This window comes from Oncorhynchus mykiss, chromosome 8 (genome assembly GCF_057628025.1).
Source record: "Oncorhynchus mykiss isolate SJ-2025 chromosome 8, ASM5762802v1, whole genome shotgun sequence".
NCBI lineage: Eukaryota > Metazoa > Chordata > Actinopteri > Salmoniformes > Salmonidae > Oncorhynchus > Oncorhynchus mykiss.
In genome coordinates this window covers 13265183-13279158 of record NC_143029.1, presented here as the reverse complement: position 1 = coordinate 13279158, position 13976 = coordinate 13265183, and the positions used below count along the sequence as shown (strand labels likewise).

Genomic DNA, 13976 nt, shown 5'->3' with positions numbered 1-13976 from the left:
AACATTTGATTAAATTTAGATCAAAAGCCTTGGGAGACTAAAGTTAGCAGTAAGCATGCATTTGGCTAACTGTATGGACTCCGGAAATGGGTAATCTGGAAATATCACGCTATGAGAGAAGCACAGGGAAGGTTAGGCACACCTGGCTTTAGGGCTATTACACACTTCATGCATTTCGGTTTGTCGTGGTTTGCTGAAGGGCTTCAGGTCTCGTCACATAGCAGAAAGAGCAGTTCTCCAATACCCCATAATGTCGTGCTTTTGAGAGAATTGGGTTCTATACTCTGGGAAGTCCTCTGTCTGAAGCCAAACTGGAGCAGGCAGGCAAAGGCTGAGTGGATTGTACCATAATGCATCAGGCGTCATTGTGTTCTGGGTTAGCGAGTCTTACGTAACAGACATTTTTTCGTCCTCTTTTTTCCTGCATACCGTGGATCCTTATCCACTGCTGCTGCTCGCTCAGACACACAGCTTACATTCCTCCTCTGTGAGCAACAGTAAGAGTCTACTGCAGGCTGTAGCGTAGGGCCTGTCTGAGACTGGAATTCTTTGCTTAGGGCAGGGGAGCTCTGGGTTCCAGCCTTTATGGGATGTGTGAGGTAAGTGCTGTTGCCTGGTGGTTTCCATCCTTACCTTGTAAACAACATCTGATTTAGATCTGTAAGAGTTAGGTGAAGGAGTGCATTCCCTGGCTAATGTGCTGGGGTAAGGCACGCAGTTATATTCAAAACCACAGCCCCCCTGAGCACCTCTGGCATTGTGTGATTTAGGTGCACTTAGAGAAAGAGTGGAAAAGTTCACTACTCCTTGTGCATCTCTAGGAGTGTTGTCTTACTTCTAGTCGCACCGTCCTACCTTGACATGGCCAACAGAGAGACTACCAAGTTAAACATTGTTTTTATTCTTCTCTCCCTTTGATTTGTCCGAACTGGAGCCAGGATTTAGTTTTGACCCTATACATTAGTTACAGTACTCTAGTTATCATCATAACTAGGCTTACTGTGCCTGTGCCATAGCAAATCAATCCTGGTATAGTAGGGGTGTGACAGTCATTGAATTTTGGATTACTAATTAGCCAGCCAAATGATAAAGGTGAAATAAAAAAATTACACTGTCACCTTAAAATACATACATACATACATACATACATAAACTACTGCGTACGTGAGTGGAGTTGAGCAGTTGGATATTCTGCTCCAAGCGCATGTAGCTTACCTGGTGTCCCACGTCCTTTCCAAACGCTCTGCTAAAAACCGCTCCTCGCTCACAAAAAAACTACAGCTCTAAATTCCCTCCATTCATTAAAACCACAATTTAACCAACACCCATCCATTTTTGTGACTACCTGGACATACCATTTGGTTTTGAAGTATTGAAACAAAACCATATGATTTGAATGAAAGTATTTGAATAAACATGAAAAGGTGAACACACCATTTCATATTAAATACAGCATATAAACTCTAAATAGATCATGAGCCAAACAGGGAGACTAAGGAACAAAAATGTATTATTTAGGCTATATTATTTCAAAGCTATAGCATACACAAATATTGTGAAGCACCAGGACACCTATACCACCCGATGTCACAGGAAGGCCATAAAGATAATCAAGGACAACAACCACCCGAGCCACTGCCTGTTCACCCCGCTATCATCCAGAAGGCGAGGTCAGTACAGGTGCATCAAAGCTGGGACCGAGACTGAAAAACAGCTTCTATCTCAAGGCCATCAGACTGTTAAACAGCCACCACTAACATTGAGTGGCTGCTGCCAACACACTGACTCAACTCCAGCCACTTTAATAATGGGAATTGATGGGAAATATATCACTAGCCACTTTAAACAATGCTACTTAATATAATGTTTACATACCCTACATTATTCATCTCATATGCATACGTATATACTGTACTCTATATCATCTACTGCATCTTTATGTAATACATGTATCACTAGCCACTTTAAACTATGCCACTTTGTTTACATACTCATCTCATATGTATATACTGTACTCGATACCATCTACTGCATCTTGCCTATGCCGCTCTGTACCATCACTCATTCATATATCTTTATGTACATATTCTTTATCCCTTTACACTTGTGTGTATAAGGTAGTAGTTTTGAAATTGTTAGTTAGATTACTCGTTGGTTATTACTGCATTGTCGAAACTAGAAGCACAAGCATTTCGCTACACTCGCATTAACATCTGCTAACCATGTGTATGTGACAAATAAATTTGATTTGCAGCCTTCTGTAACACAAAAAGCTGGTAGGGACATAACGCACTAAGCGTTTAAACATTTCGTTGTATTAAATCATTATAGTCTATAAATTGCGCATATAGACTTACTTAGAATTAAATACAAATTAAACCAAAAATGACCTATTAGTGCCTTTGAATTCATTTTTTAGAAACATGAGTTTGGCCAGTCTGTGGTGCAATGCTCCCTGGAGAGCAAGCCATCTGCAGAGAATATCCTCTCCACACTTGCAGAGCCACTGGGGATGCTAAACACCCTTTTGGCCACTCTTGCCAGGCTGGGCAGAGATGTGTTTTGATTTTTCTATAGGTCAAAACAGAAAGCGCCTTGAACGTGGTAATATGCCAGACCCATTGGGACAAAAATCAATTATGGCCTATTGTATTGATAATAGAACAATAATGAACGAAAGGTTTAAGAGATCAGATTTTTTGTTTATAAATACTTTGCTACAATGACACAGTTATCTACCCACCTCGGTCCTTTCTTTTAGCATGGGCACAGAGTAAAAGTACACCATCATGCTCTCGGAATACATGTATTTTCAGATTCCATGATGATTCTTTAGTTGTGGACCACATCACCGCAGTCCTCTTGCATTTTATCCTCATCTTTCTAAGTCACCTGGATTTTGCACCTGTGTTGTATCAGTTTCTTAATGAAAATATTTAGCGAACTCCATGACAGTAGCTAAAAGACCAACACTCCAGCCTTTGGAAAATCTCGCTCTGTGCTCCAGTCAAATTGGGCACGCTCTGTTCCTCGCACCGCTGACATACTCTGGTACAAAACGTTGTTTTGAGTTGCACATCCCCTTTTGCCCTCAGAACAGCATCGTTCTTTCCCCCAACACAGATAAGCCTAAACCACGCCCCGTTACTCAGAGGGACGTTCTACTATGCTCCCATTGGCTAGCTAGCGTTGTCTCACTCACAGGCGATCAGCGCAGAGACAGTGGCCTTCCAAGGATGGATGGAAAGTGTAATTTAACAATTAGCTGCCTACCGTAATGCAGGCCTATTATTATCGTGTTTGGTAACATTTGACCATGTATTTATTTTCAATGAGTTGTAAAAATGTCTCTGAATTCCCTCAATTGAAAGTCAGCTAAGTTTACCTAGGCTACTTAAAGTTACCAGCTCAGTATTTGAAGTTGTTATATTATCATTAGTAGTCTATTATCAGGTAAAAGCATATGCTTATTATTCATAATTTCTCAAATAGTTATTAGCTAATCATTCAGTCGAATATACTATGCTACAGCCATTGAATCTGTATTTGAGTGTTAAGGGACATTAATGGCTAGTTGTGTCCACTACATTATGTTATTATATTTTTCAAAATTGAAATACAAGAGCAAATGTTATTAAATCAGTGACTGGAATTTACGCTTGAAGTTTGCCAAAAGACACCTAAAGACTCTCAGACCATGAGAAACAAGATTCTCTGGTCTGACGAAACCAAGATTGAACTCTTTAGCCTGAATGCCAAGAGTCACGTCTGGAGGAAACCTGGCACCATCCATACAGTGAAGCATGGTGGTGGCAGCATCATGCTGTGGGGATGTTTTTTAGTGGCAGGGACTAGGAGACTAGGGAAAAACAAACAGAGCAAAATAGAGATCATTGATGAAAACCTGCTCCAGAGCGCTCAGGACCTCAGGCTGGGGCGAAGGTTCACCGTCCAACAGGACAATGACCCTAAGCACACAACCAAGACAAGTCTCAATGTCCTTGAGTGGCCCAGCCAGAGTCTGGACTTGAACCCGATCGAACATCTCTGGAGAGACCTAAAAATAGCTGTGCAGTGACACATCCCATCCAACCTGACAGAGCTTGAGAGGATCTGCATAGAAGAATGGGAGAAACTCCCCAAAATACAGGTGTGCAAGCTTGTCACGTCAAACCCAAGACTCAAGGCTGTAATCGCTGCCAAAGGTGCTTCAACAAAGTACTGAGTAAAGGGTCTGAATACTTATGTAAATGTTATATATTTTTTTTTATAAATACGCAAACATTTCAAAAAAACAAATAACTTTTTGCATTGTCATTATGGGGTATTGTGTGTAGATTGAGGTGAAAAAAACCCAATTGAATCAATTTTAGAATAAGGCTGTAATGTAAGAAAATGTGGAAAACGTCAAGGGGTCTGCACACTGAATGCACTTTATATTTATACTCTGGACTCCAACATTGCTCGTCCTAATATTTCTTAATTCCATTATTTTACTTTTTAGATTGTGTGCATTGTTAGATATTACTACATTGTTGGAGCTAGGAACACATGTATTTCGCTACACCCACAATTACATCTGCTAAACATGTGTAAGCGACCAATAAAGTTTGATTTGACAGTAGTGTACATGTTCTCTGTAAGCAATCTAAAAGGAGGAGACCCAGATTGCCTCCAAATAGAAACCTCCCTCCCTGATCGCGATGGAGGGAATCATCTCTAACCTTCTGGGAGCAGCAGAGTTGGCTGAGACTGGAAGATACAGCCTGACATGGAGATAAGTCTCCCCATCCGCAGCTATTTTTGACATCTCTCTCTCTCAAAAAAAAATATGCTTTGTTGCACACATTCCTAGGAGGGCTTTAGAAGAGAGAAAGGAAATATTTCCACCAGGAGAAACATGATTAAACTAGGCCTATGGCCATAGAGCTGGGGATTAGAATGCTGGTGAAGACAACGGGGCAGAGGTTTGGGGAGATTTAAAGATAAAGCCCTACCATCTTCCTCTTACAGCAAATGGACCACCATGGGTTTTCCTTCAAGAGAAATTGTCTACAAGAACAAAGGATATCCTTAATCGCATGTGGGAAAAAGTGAAATCCTCCTTATAAGGTGGAATGAGATTACCCATTAGCAATTGTAATGTCACGATGTTGGCAGTTACCCTGCAATACCGGTTTACTAGCCTATATGCACAACAGATGTACACACATAATAGATGAACAGGTTCACTCCAATTAACTGGTGTTCCCATTGTGACTGATTGGTGAGCACTACATGCAAAAAGCCTTTGTTTTGTAACAGACCTTTGCATAGCTGATGGCATGGAGAGATCGTATTGGCAAATTGATCTTGCTCTGTCTATTGTATTTGTGTGTCGTTTCATTGTATTTGTGTGTCGTTTCATAACCAAACACAGACACAGAATGTACTCCGACCTGTTGACAGAGAAAGACAAAGTGAGGTGTGTGTTTGAGAGAAAACATACCGTGATAAGGTAGAGGAGGAGAGTATGGAGAGAGAATGACTGTCTGCTTACATACAGTAAAGTATGGGAGCGTCTGTTTGTTTACCTCTGGAGCGAGAGGCACGTTAAAGACTGTTTTCAGTGATCCAGGTCTGGGAGACAGCCAGCACCTGAGGCTGGAGGAGCCCCAGGATTATAGGCCTTAAGCTCTTTAGTATCTCTCAGTAATGGCAACATGACCTGGACTCACTGTGACAAAAGGAGTCAATCCCCATCTACAGCTTCCATTGCAATCTAGCTAATGGCCTTTTTCTCATTTAGGTCCCATGGGTCCTACTCATCCTACATATGATAAGTAGGACCCAAAAACCTCCTTGCAGTTGAATGACAGCGCACAAACCGGAGGCTTTTTAAGGGAATGCAATGACAAAGGACAAACACATTACCTACATGTAGCCTACAGAGGACTGTTGCTTTAAAATGGTAGACCTATGGCTGTTGCGGTGACTATCGCCACACCATCATGACCGCAATCAAATTCCACGTGACCGTTGAGTCACGGTAATCTCATTTTATGCGCTCTGGACATGCGTTGGTAGTACCCAACCTGCTAATGGCCTAGTACTCAGTGCTCTATTGTCTCTCAAACCACTTTGACATCAATGCAAATGAAATAGCAAAATCACAAGCACTTATTAAAACAGTATCATGCTTTTAAAAGTACCTTACTGTGATAATCAATTTGAAGAAAAAAGTTCAACAGGAAGTTGAAACGGAGTGGAAAACATTGTCATGGTGGATTTTGTTTCAAAGCCAAACAACAAAATGGACAGTGCTTTTGGAAAGTATTCAGACCCCTTGGCTTTTTCCACATGGTTACATTACAGCCTTATTCTAAAATGTATCAAATCATTTCCACCCCCCTCAACAACAGAATGCAACTGAAGTCAAACGCAAGTCTCAGTCTCAAAGGGTATGAATACTTGTGTAAATAAAAGGGTTTTATTTTTTATATTTGCAAAAATGTCTAAAAACCTGTTTTCACTGTCATTATGGGGTAGTGTGTAGACTGCTGAGGATTTTCAAATTTTTTCAAATCATTTTAGAATAAATGCTGTAACGTAAGAAAGTTGGGAAAAGTCAAGGGGTTCGAGTACTTTCCAAAGGCACTGTGGAAGGTGCTGATTATTTCAAAGCATTTCAGATGTTGCATGTAGAACACTCATACGCATATTAGAAATTGTGCACGTGCATATGTTCCATGAGCCCACCCACGCCCTAAAAAAACAAAAATGACTGCCTATACAATAGGCCTACATAGCCTATTGGATATTATGAACGGCAGATAGATATTTTTACAGATTTAAGATGTCTTGGTACATAATTGGTCTAGCATATACTCCAGAATTAAACACATTCTAGTTATCGCCTTTGAGTGTGGACTGTATTAATTATGCATACGGGATGGAATGGTTACCTTAATGCTATGCTCCAAACGTTCTATCCATGAGTCTAGGAGAGAACGTAAAGGCCTAGGCGATGCGGTTGGTTCATTGATTGTGCAGGGCGTCTTACAGTGTTAGCCTACAATTATCGCCAATTTGCATTTGAATAGCCTAGTAATAGGGATTTTTAAAATATTTTTTATAATTACTAAGCTGATATTACCTTTAGCTACAGAATATCTCACCACCATGCATTTCCATGTCCTCCTCTTTCCTTCATTTCTTTCTTGAGCACGCAGAGATAGGGGCTATCAACAGTTGAAATATGTTTTGTTGTGAAAACATGTTACTATCAATGTTCCCAAAAAGATTTCACTTGGTTTCCCAAAATAAACACGGGGTAGCTGCAGGAACAGGGTTGGAGAGCCCATGGCATACATAGTTTGGGCAGAATATCACCTATTATCAAATAGGTCCTATATGCTAGATTTAGGGTTGTTTCAAATGATCAACATCGCCATTTTCAAAGTTCAATTATTTTATTCTTACAAAATCATAACGTAATGACAGGAGATAAAAGCATATATTTTAGTCTGCTAAATGACTAGCTTCCAGCCTATGGTATGGTGCATAGCCAGATAACATACAGTAGGCCAACCCGTATGCGTTTCTTCTGAAATAAGTTTCTTTAGACCTACCTAAAATAATAATAATGCATTTATTGTGATGGTGTATATTAAATCGATTAGAATTCTTTAAAATGTAGCTGTTCTAAAAGGCATGCATCAGCGGCTTGTTTGCGGAGGCCTAGAGATGCTAAACATGTTTGTTAATTAACAGTCAATAACCAGCTGACAAATCTTCATGACCGCCACAGCCTTAGCCTAGGCCCATACGCACAAAATTGTCTAGGCTCACACTTCTTACAGGAGATGCAGCAGGCCTGATGCCCTTTTTATGTTCTCTCCTATTGAGAAACACTGACACTGGAGCACAGCAGCATATCACAGGAGCAACAGCAAACCTGCTCCGCATTACCGTCACCTAGCAACCAGATACTGCACTGGCCTTGCTGAGGGTGCAATGTAAGGCGTCTATTTCTAGTGACTGTCACAAAACTGTAGATGGTTATTTAAGGACCTGCTGAAAGCTTTATGGGCCTCTTTTATAGTGCTATCTGCTTTCGCAGTCTCTGTGCATGAGGGTGGCGCTGAGTCATTTGGAGTGAAATGCTGGCCTCTCCACAGCAGAACAAAACCTGGGGTACAACAGCAAATAAGAGGATCCACGAGCTGACACTGGAGTAAAACATGTTGTGGAAATTGTGGTGTTGTGATATCAGTGCCGACTACAGATCGATTCTTACATGCGGACCAGACTGTGCGTACGCCATCGCGCGCATGTCGATTTTGTCCACCCACACCAGACACGATCAGGACACGCATGAGGAAATATCAAAACTAATTCAGAATCAACTATATTAATTTGGGGACAGGTGGAAAAGCATTAAACATTCATGGCAATAGCTAGCTAGCTTACTGTTGCTAGCTAATTTGTCCTGGGATATAAACATTGGGTTGTTATTTTACTTGAAATGCATACACAAGGTCCTCTACTCCAACAATTAATCCACAGATAAAAGGGTAAACGGAGTTAGTTTCTAGTAATCGCTCCTCCTTCAGGCTTCTTCATTTGATTTGATATGGTGGTTGGCAACCAACTTTAAGGTGTATTACCACCAACAACTGGAATGGAGTGTGGACCTCAGTTAATCTTGCAATCACCCACGTGGGTATATGCTCTTAAAAACCAATGAGGAGATGGGAGAGGCAGGACTTCCAGCGTGTCAAGCGTCACAAATAGAACCAAGTTCTATTTTTGCACCTGGCTACGCAGACGCTCGCGAGCAGTGTGAGTGCAATGATTGAATAACATGTATGTGTACGGACTCGGGAGAGGCAAAGGTCAAGAGCCATGCGCCCTCCGAAACACGACCCTGCCAAGCCGCACTGCTTCTTGACACACTGCTCGCTTAACCCGGAAGCAGGCCACAATGTGTCGGAGGAAACATGTACAACTGGTGACCATGTCAGCGTGCATGCGCCCGGCCCGCCACAGGAGTCACTAGAGCGTGATGGGACAAGGACATCCCAGCCGGCCAAACCCTCCCCTAACCCGGACGACGCTGGGCCAATTGTGTGTCGCCTCATGGGTCTCCCGGTCACTGCCGGCTGCGACACACCCCGGGATCGAACCCGGATCTGTAGTGTCTTAGACCGCTGCAACACTTGGGAGGCCCAAATGCAACATTTCATCGCGAGAAGACAGCGTTAGCACCCACAAGTAGACAGGAAAAAAAAAAAACTACCAACCTCAAGAGACATCTGAAAGCGCATCATTCCAGTATATACGCTCAGGTAATAACAGATTGGAAAATGCTAGCTAGTTAGCTTGCTGCAACGTCAGACCACTACTTATGACAGAACTTTGATAACAATATAGCTACAGTATGTCAAGGGGCAGGGCTTCAGACTGCGACCATTTAGTTGTATTTTGCGACCTTTTGACTTTTCTGTGGGAGTTACATTTTCTATTGGTTGCATCAGTGCGAGCTGAATATTCACTACATGGCCACTTCACTAAAAAGTGTCCGTTTTTTGGGGGGTGACTAAAACCATGATTTGGTCAAACAGTAAAGTGCATCATCCTTATGATTCTTGTAATGAAAGTGTCTGCCTAGGCCTGTCTCACTAGGGCCTGCTGCTATGATGAGCGAGCCACTTGATGTGCATTTTGGGAGTCAAAAAAGGCTTCAGATTGTATAGCATTTCAAAATCAAAATTGTGGGAAATGCATGGGTTTGAATGCAACTACGGTTTTTCGCAGTTTTTTTGGTATAATTTGTATGTCTCATCTAATATTGAGCTCAATAGCAACTATTTCACAACCGAGATAGTAGATATGGCTTTAAGAGACAAAGCGTTTGCAAAATGCCCAATTTTGCATTGGCCATTGCAAGTGCATAAGGATTGTAGGACATTCAATTTACCAGTAGATGAATGCATATTTAGCATGACCGATCCAGCTAATGTGTTTTGAGTTTACTTTCTCATATGGCGAGTTAGTCACATAATAAATTTGTCTGTAACATTATTGCACATAAAGACGTAGGCAAAGTCATCTCTATTGAACAAAATTCAGCTGTATTTTAACAGTAAAATATAACAATACACTATTGTCAACCCACAATTAATGACAATCACTGGATTAGGTTGCACATCAAAATATCTAGAATCATGCATTCCTGCTTGGACATGTCAGATGAAACTATGTATTTCTTGAATAGCCTACCATCTTAATAAAATATTCCAGTCTAAAGAAAGCACTGTGAATTACTTTATGAAGGCAGATACAATTATTTCCTATTGCGTGATGCCACAGAAGAAAATTGGTCCGTCAAGCCCCCATCTGGTGATGTTATGCAACATTACCTCCTCAACACACGAGCCCCACAATGGTGTGTTCAGTCCCCTCCTGTACTAAATGTACAGTGCCTTCAGAAAGTATTCACACTTCTTGACTTTTTCCACATTTTGTTATGTTACAAAGTGGGATTTGAATTTCTGTTAATGATCTACACAAAATACTCTTTCATGTCGAAGTGGAAGACAAATTCTAACATTTGTAAAAAAAAAAAAAAGAAAATGTATGAAAAGTAAAACACTAATATATCTTGATAAGTATTCAACCCCCTGAATCAATGTTATAATCCCCTTTCTGGGTACATTTCCACACCTGGATTGTGCAACATTTAGCCATTCTTTTCAAAATTCTTCAAGCTCTGTCAAATTGGTTGTTGAACATTGCTAGACATTGCTAACCATTTTTAGGTCTTGCCATAGTTTTGACTTAATATAGTTTTGACTTAGTTTTGACTTAAATCTGCTTGAAAATCTAACTCAGCCACTCAGGAACATTCACTGTCTTCTTAGTAAGGAACTCCAGTGTAGATTTGGCCTTGTGTTTTCAGGTTATTGTCCTGCTGAAATGTGAATGAATGAATGAATGAATGAATATCCCAGTGTCTGGTGAAAAACAAACAACCAGGTTTTCCTCTAGGATTTTCCATTTCTTTTTATTCTGAAAAACCAGTCCTTAACGATGTTTTATTTATATTATTTTACCTTTATTTAACTAGGCAAGTCAGTTAAGAACTAATTCTTATTTTCAATGACGGCCTAGGAACAGTGGGTTAACTGCCTTGTTCAGGGGCAGAACGTCAGCTAGGGGATTTGATATTGCAACCTTTCAGTTACTAGTCCAACGCTCGAACCACTAGGCTACGCTGTCGCCCCTGATACAGCCACCACTACGCTTGAAAATATGGAAAGTGGTACTGTAATGTATTGGATTTGTCCCAAACATAACAAATTGAATGTAGGTCAAGAAGTGAATTGTTTTGCCACGCTTTCTTTGAAGTATTACTTTAGTGCTTTGTTTCAAACAGGATGCACGTTTTAAAATCGTTTTATTCTGTACAGGCTTCATTTTTTTCACTGTCAATTAGGTTAGTATTGTGAGGTAACTACAATGTTGTTGATCCATCCTCAGTTACCTATCACAGCCATTAAACTCTAAATGTTTTCAAGTCGCCATTGGCCTCATTGAAATCCCTGAGCGGTTTCCTTCCTCTCCAGCAACTGAGTTAGGAAGGACCCCTGTATTTTATTTTATTTAACTTGGCAAGTCAGTTAAGAACCAATTCTTATTTACAATGACGGCATACCCCAGCAAATAACCCTAACCCGGATGACGCTGGGCCAATTGGGAGTCCCATTGGGCGGCGCACAATCACGGCCGGCTTTGATACAGCCTGGATTCGAACCAGGGTCTGTAGTGACGCCTCTAGCACTCAGATGCAGTGCCTTAGACTGCTGCGCCACTTTATTGATGCACCATCCAAAGTGTAATTGATACATTCACAATGATCAAAGGGATATTCAATGTCTGCTTTGTTGTTTTACCCATCAACTAATAGGTGCCCTTCTTTACGAAGCATTGGAAAACCTCCCTAGTCTATGTGGTTGAATTTGTGTTTGAAATTCACTGCTCATATGAGGGACCTTACAGATAAATGTATGTGGCGGGTAGAGAGGATGTACTCAAAAAAAAATAATGTTAAACACTATAATTGCACACAGAGCGAGTCTAACTTAAGTGACTTATTAAGCAAATTGACTCAACTTATTTAGGCTTGCCATAACAAAAAGGGTTGAATACTTATTGAGTCAAGACATTCCTGCTTTTCATTTTTTAAGAAAAATGTCCAAAAACAATTTTTAATTAGTGCTGCAGGATGCAAATTTCTGTTTGAAAAAGTTAGCCTTTGCTTTCCTAACTGACTGTGTTTATTGGTTCCTGACTTCCCTGAACTGTTTCATATCGCGGGGACGATTCGATGCTAGTGCAGTATGCCACAGGATGTTTTTGTGCTGGTCAAGGGCAGTCAAGTCTGGAGTGAACCAAAGGGTATATCTGTTCTTAGATTTGTTTTAATTGAAAGGGGCATGCTTATTTAAGATGGTGAGGAAAGCCCTTTTAAAGAACAACCAGGCATCCTCTACTGACGGGATGAGGTCAATATCCTTGACCTTGTGAAACAGGTACAAAATAATCTATATCCACAGTAAAGCAAGTCCTGTATCGACATAACCTGAAAGGCCACTCTGCAAGGAAGAAGCCACTGCTCCAAAACCGACATAAAACCAGACTACAGTTTGCAACTGCACATGGGGACAAAGATCATACTTTTTGGAGAAATGTCCTCTGGTCTGATGAAACAAAAATAGAACTGTTTGGCCATAATGACCATTGTTATGTTTGGAGGAAAAGGGGGAGGCTTGCAAGCCGAAGAACACTATCCCAACCGTGAAGCACGGGGGCGGCAGCATCATGTTGTGGGGGTGCTTTGCTGCAGGAGGGACCGGTGCACTTCACAAAATAGATGGCATCATGAGGCAGGAAAATGATGTGGATATAGTGAAACTACATCAAGACATCAGTCAGGAAGTTAAAACTTGGTCGCAAATGGGTCCAAGCATACTTCCAAAGTTGTGGAAAAATGGCTTAAGGAAAACAAAGTCAAGGTATTGGAGTGGCCATCACAAAGCACTGACCTCAATCCTATTGAAAATGTGTGTGCAGAACTGAAAAAGCGTGTGCGAGCAAGGAGGCCTACAAACCTGACTCAGTTACACCAGCTCTGTTAGGAGGAATGGGCCAAAATTCACCCAACTTATTGTGGGAAGCTTGTGGAAGGCTACCCGAAACATTTGACCCAAGTTTAACAATTTTTAAGGCAATGCTACCAAATACAAAAATTGAGTGGAATGTGATGAAATAATTAAAAGCCTAAATAAATAATTCTCTATTATTCTGACATTTCACATTTTTAAAATAAAGTGGTGATCCTAACTGACCTACGATGGAATTTTTACTATGTCGGGAATTGTGAAAAACTGAGTTTAAATGTATTTGGCTAAGATTTATGTAAACTTCCGACTGTACGTCCATGATAGGTTCAAATTTGGTTCACTCCAGTCCGTCTGTGGACGTTAACATCAAGGCCAGGGTGGACTGACCATATTTCAAAGTCGATGGACAAGCAGTGTCTGTTGGTGCTCAGTGGGTGATTTCATGGTAGGTTTCAGTAAGAGCTGGAAGGTGACATCAGCTCTTGATAGTATTTTTTATATTTGGGGGTATTATTACCATAATCCTCTTTGATTTAGAAGATACTGTTAGGCCTACACCAGCACTGTTATCAGGCTGTATTAGCGAGCTACATTTGCTAACTAGCATTAGCAGCTAACACAATTTAGCTGAATTTTTATTTAAAAAAAGACAAACTCAAACAGTGTAATTCTAGAACGCTTGTGGATTTATATTAAGAAACATCGTTGTCATCAACATTTTTGCATTGACCAGGCAAACTGAATGCAAGTGTCTCGTGGTCAAGCAACAACAAAATGTGCTTGAATGAACATGAACATTTAAAAAAAATA

At 40.8% G+C, this 13976-nt stretch overlaps 1 protein-coding gene across 1 annotated transcript in view; it reads right to left on the bottom strand.

The window, feature by feature from the left end:
- LOC110529414 (serine/threonine-protein phosphatase 2A 56 kDa regulatory subunit alpha isoform) overlaps nucleotides 1-13976 on the bottom strand; it is a 75693-nt gene that overhangs the window by 46190 nt on the left and 15527 nt on the right. The gene's annotated exons all lie outside the window — the stretch shown is intronic.